This window comes from Aegilops tauschii, unplaced genomic scaffold (genome assembly GCF_002575655.3).
Source record: "Aegilops tauschii subsp. strangulata cultivar AL8/78 unplaced genomic scaffold, Aet v6.0 ptg001134l_obj, whole genome shotgun sequence".
Lineage (NCBI taxonomy): Eukaryota > Viridiplantae > Streptophyta > Magnoliopsida > Poales > Poaceae > Aegilops > Aegilops tauschii.
The window spans coordinates 1-6,074 of NW_027333341.1; the positions used below are offsets into that span (position 1 = coordinate 1).

At 36.9% G+C, this 6,074-nt stretch overlaps 1 non-coding gene across 1 annotated transcript; it reads right to left on the reverse strand.

Moving 5' to 3' along the window:
* Nucleotides 1-4,111: 4,111 nt before the first annotated feature.
* On the reverse strand, nucleotides 4,112-4,183 carry TRNAR-UCU (transfer RNA arginine (anticodon UCU)). The gene has a single exon. It is a non-coding gene; the product is annotated as a tRNA-Arg (tRNA).
* Nucleotides 4,184-6,074: the final 1,891 nt, after the last annotated feature.

Below are 6,074 nucleotides of genomic sequence, written 5' to 3' on the forward strand. Positions count from 1 at the left end.
TCAATAGAAAATGAGAAAATATGCAAACAAAATAGAAGAAACAAATGTATATATATATAGGATATTATATTATATATTCCTAGGTTAGATTCATTATCTAATCCGATATATGGATATGGAATTCCCTTCTATGTAGTTCGGACAATTCACATTATCATTTCAATTTGATTTCAATTTGTACTTTTTAGTTACTTTACTTCTCCCCAATAGAGCTTAGAAGTAAGAATTTATTGGTTGATTGTATCCTTAACCATTTCTTTTTTTTGACACGAGGAACTACTCACCATGAATCCACTAATTGCTGCTGCTTCTGTTATTGCTGCTGGATTGGCCGTAGGGCTTGCTTCTATTGGACCTGGAGTTGGTCAAGGTACTGCTGCAGGACAAGCTGTAGAAGGTATTGCGAGACAGCCAGAAGCAGAAGGTAAAATACGAGGTACTTTATTGCTTAGTCTAGCTTTTATGGAAGCTTTAACAATTTATGGACTAGTTGTGGCACTAGCGCTTTTATTTGCGAACCCTTTTGTTTAATCTTAAAAAAAAATTCTTTCGATTTCGATTAGATACTTTTTTCTTTTTTTAGTAAATTGGTATTTGCTTCCGCAATTCCAATTATATCAATACTTTATTTAATTTACTCCTATTTATTACTCCTGGAATTATCTATTTATCGGGACAGATAATACCCCATTCTAGGAAGGGCTGAGTTGAGTATTATTAATTTAGAAGATATGCTCACCTTCTTATTTCCCGTCCTTAGTTTAGGAAAGTGGAAAGTTTTTTCCTTTTATTTTAGGAATTTTGGGAACAGAACATTTCAACAAAGGAAGTCTTTCACCGGTCAAACAAGACGTAAGACTTAATCTAAAAGAAATTACTAGATTGAATCTATTTGCATTAAAAAAACCGATCAAAAAAGGGCGAGCGAAGTAAGTGATCGAAAAACTTTGTTCTTTGTTCGTCCTATCTATAAGAGGAGAGCATATGAAAAATGTAACCCATTCTTTCGTTTTTTTAGCTCACTGGCCATCCGCTGGCAGTTTCGGGCTTAATACCGATATTTTAGCAACAAATCTAATAAATCTAACTGTAGTGGTTGGTGTTTTGATTTTTTTTGGAAAGGGAGTGTGTGCGAGTTGTCTATTTCAAGAATAGATTGGATCTATCCGGCTGCACTTTATAATATTTTTTTAGTATTTTTCGGATAAATAAGAAAAGGGTGCACGATCTCGACGAATTACTTCTGAATAAATTCAGAAATCATATGGAAGAACCATAGCATTTCGCGACTCATTGGTAAATCAACTTTGATTCTCTATAAACCAAGAATGTGAGACCATTAACACGGTTAAAGCTAAACTGCTTGAAGTCCAGGCAAAAAGAGGTACTCTTTCTACAACTATATTAGTATTAGTACCGAATTTAAACGGGAAATAGCTAATGTAAAATTTATCTGATATAGAACACTCATATCGATAAAATGGTTTGAACTATTTACTAGAAAAAAAAAAGGGGGCACCCTGCCCTTTTTTAACCAATGCCGAATCGACGACCTATGTATAAAAAAGAGAAATTTTTTGGATTTGAAGAAAAAAAAAAATAAAAAAGAATTCTATTAATTTTCATTTTCCATTTATTTAGTTAGTTTTTCTTAATGAAATTGAAATTATTAACTAGAGGGCAAATAAAAATAAAGAAACAACTTTGCTGACCATGATATATTTTTATCTAGGCGGAAGAGTCCTCTTAATATTTATCTAGTCTTATATAGGTTTCGGTATATTGAAATATAAACATAAAAAAGAAGATAGAGGATAGGCTCATTACTTAAAAAAAAGATATGGAAATAGCTATAGAAAAAAAAAAAAAAGGAGCGTGAGAGCCAAATGAATCGAAAGATTCATGTTTGGTTCGGGAAGAGATCATAAAAGTTGTAAACTTACAAAATAATCTACTTTCATTAAAAGATTTATTAGATAATCGAAAACAGAGGATCTTGAGTACTATTCGAAATTCAGAAGAATTGCGTAGAGGGACCATTGAGCAACTCGAAAAAGCTCGGATTCGATTACAGAAAGTCGAACTAGAAGCGGATGAGTATCGAATGAATGGATACTCTGAGATAGAACGAGAAAAAGCAAATTTGATTAATGCTACTTCTATTAGTTTGGAACAATTGGAAAAGTCTAAAAACGAAACCCTTTATTTTGAAAAACAAAGGGCAATGAATCAGGTCCGACAGCGGGTTTTCCAACAGGCCGTACAAGGAGCTCTAGGAACTCTGAATAGTTGTTTGAATACCGAGTTACATTTCCGTACGATTCGTGCTAATATTGGCATTCTCGGGTCCCTGGAATGGAAGAGATAATTAAATTAATTAGGCCTTGAACTTCTACTTTCGTTTAGAATTTAGGCATTATTTTTCCCCTTGCTTCCGAAAAAAAGAGTCAAGAAACACTAATGGCAACCCTTCGAGTCGACGAAATTCATAAAATTCTCCGCGAACGTATTGAACAATATAATAGGAAAGTAGGGATTGAGAATATAGGTCGCGTAGTTCAAGTGGGGGATGGGATTGCTCGTATTATAGGTCTTGGTGAAATAATGTCAGGTGAATTAGTCGAATTTGCAGAAGGTACTAGGGGTATTGCTCTGAATTTGGAATCCAAAAATGTTGGGATTGTATTAATGGGCGATGGGTTGATGATACAAGAGGGAAGTTTTGTAAAAGCAACAGGAAGAATTGCTCAGATACCCGTGAGTGAGGCTTACTTGGGTCGTGTTGTAAATGCTCTGGCTAAACCTATTGATGGGAAAGGCGAAATTATAGCTTCCGAATCTCGCTTAATTGAATCTCCTGCTCCAAGTATAATTTCCAGGCGTTCCGTATACGAACCTCTTCAAACAGGGCTTATTGCTATCGATTCGATGATCCCTATAGGGCGCGGTCAGCGAGAGTTAATTATTGGGGACAGACAGACTGGCAAAACAGCAGTAGCCACAGATACAATTCTCAATCAAAAAGGGCAAGGTGTAATATGTGTTTATGTAGCTATCGGTCAAAGAGCATCCTCCGTAGCTCAAGTAGTAACTACTTTCCATGAGGAGGGGGGCTATGGAATACACTATTGTAGTAGCTGAAATGGCGGATTCACCTGCTACATTACAATACCTCGCTCCTTATACGGGAGCAGCCCTGGCTGAGTATTTTATGTACCGCGAACGGCATACTTTAATAATTTATGATGATCTCTCCAAACAGGCACAAGCTTATCGCCAAATGTCCCTTCTATTAAGAAGACCTCCCGGCCGTGAGGCTTATCCAGGGGATGTTTTTTATTTGCATTCACGCCTTTTAGAAAGAGCCGCTAAATTAAATTCTCTTTTAGGCGAAGGAAGTATGACCGCTTTACCAATAGTTGAGACTCAATCTGGAGACGTTTCCGCCTATATTCCTACTAATGTAATCTCCATTACAGATGGACAAATATTCTTATCTGCGGATCTATTCAATGCCGGAATTCGACCCGCTATTAATGTGGGTATTTCTGTTTCCAGAGTAGGATCCGCGGCTCAAATTAAAGCCATGAAACAAGTAGCTGGCAAATCAAAATTGGAACTAGCGCAATTCGCAGAGTTACAAGCCTTTGCACAATTCGCCTCTGCTCTCGATAAAACAAGTCAGAATCAATTGGCAAGGGGTCGACGATTAAGGGAATTGCTTAAACAATCCCAGGCAAATCCTCTCCCAGTGGAAGAGCAGATAGCTACTATTTATACCGGAACAAGAGGATATCTTGATTCGTTAGAAATTGAACAGGTAAATAAATTTCTGGATGAGTTACGTAAACATCTAAAAGATACTAAACCTCAATTCCAAGAAATTATATCTTCTAGCAAGACATTCACCGAGCAAGCGGAAATCCTTTTGAAGGAAGCTATTCAGGAACAGCTGGAACGGTTTTCTCTTCAGTAACAAATAAATTTTGCATGTCTACTCTTGTTAGTAGAATAGGAATCGTTGAGAAAGCTTTTTCATTTGAATCATGCAAAAAAGTTTTCTTTGTTTTTAGTTTAGTATAGTTATTTAAAGAATAGATAGAAATAAGATTGCGTCCAATAGGATTTGAACCTATACCAAAGGTTTAGAAGACCTCTGTCCTATCCATTAGACAATGGACGCTTTTCTTTCATATTTTATTCTTTCTTTTATTTTTTTGCTTCTTCCGAGAAAAAACTGTTAGACCAAAACTCTTTTAGGAAATCAAAAAATCCAGATACAAATGCATGATGTATATATTATATCATGCATATATCATAAAGAAGGAGTATGGAGCCGGTAGTGGGAATCGAACCCGCAACCCCAAGGTTATGAGCCTTATGAGCTACCAAACTGCTCTATACTCTTAAACTAAAGAGGGGTAACTAGTGGATAAAAGAGGGTTGGATACGCCCCTCTACCAATATCTATACAAATAGAATAGTCCATTTATACAGAATGGTAAAGAGGGCTCCTCTATGATTATCAATTCCAGAAATCCATACAAATACGAAAGGGTATTTTATCCTTACCAACTGGATCTTGTTGCACCCGGTAACAAACACTCATAAACCATTTCTCGAAGTACGTGTCCGGATAGCCCAAAATGTCGATAGTTAGCTCTAGGTCTTCCGGTCAAAAAACAACGTCGATGAAGGCGTGTAGGTGCACTATTACGCGGTAGGGATTGCAATTTTTCTCGCATTTTCGTTTTTTCACTCAAACTCAAGGGAGAAACTTTGCTTCTTATCTTTTTTTTTAAAGATTGACGAATCAAATGATATTTCTGTTCTAATTTCTGCCGCTTCTTCTCCCTCTGAATCAAACTTTTTTTTGCCATAATGTGTCGTTGCTATTATTACCAAGTATACGGTTCTAATCCTAGATGGAAAAATAAATAGAAAAAGAAATCTAAAAAGGCAGATCCTCCCTCTCTATCAAGAGTAATGAACTAGGTGCTGATACAGTACAAAAAAACAAACTAAATTAACCAAACTTGCCTGATGTTGAGGCAATCAAGAAAGCTGCATAAGTGAATATATAACCCACGGAAAAGTGAGCTAATCCAACCAATCTTGCTTGCACAATGGAAAGAGCCACGGGCTTATCTCTCCAGCGAATTAAATTAGCTAAAGGTGTGCGTTCATGAGCCCATGCTAAAGTCTCAATTAATTCCTGCCAATACCCCCGCCAGGAAATTAAGAACATAAATCCAGTAGCCCAAACAAGATGTCCAAATAAGAACATCCACGCCCATACCGATAAACTATTCATCCCAAAAGGATTATATCCATTGATAAGTTGTGAAGAGTTTAACCATAGGTAATCTCTTAACCATCCCATCAAATAAGTGGAGGATTCATTAAATTGTGAAACGTTGCCCTGCCATAATGTGATATGTTTCCAATGCCAATAAAAAGTAACCCACCCAATGGTATTTAACATCCAGAAAACTGCCAAATAAAATGCGTCCCAAGCAGAAATATCACAAGTACCGCCGCGCCCTGGGCCGTCACAAGGAAAACTATATCCAAAATCCTTTTTATCTGGCATTAATTTGGAACCGCGTGCATCTAAAGCGCCCTTTACTAAAATCAATGTAGTTGTATGCAAACCTAGAGCAATAGCATGATGAACCAAGAAATCCCCAGGTCCTATTGTTAAGAAAAGCGAATTACTATTCTCATTAACAGCATTCAACCATCCGGGCAACCATAGGCTTCGACCCGCATTGAAAGCGGGGCCATTCGTTGAAGATAAGAGTATATCGAACCCATATGTCGTCTTGCCATGAGCAGATTGTATCCATTGGGCAAATATAGGTTCGATCAAGATTTGCTTTTCTGGAGTACCAAAAGCAAGCATGACGTCGTTATGAACATAAAGGCCCAAGGTATGGAATCCTAGAAAGAGGCTAGCCCAACTTAAATGAGATATGATAGCTTCTTTATGGTCTAACATTCTTGCCAATACATTATCCTCATTCTGTTCCGGATTGTAATCCCTAATGAAAAAAATAGCTCCATGAGCAAAA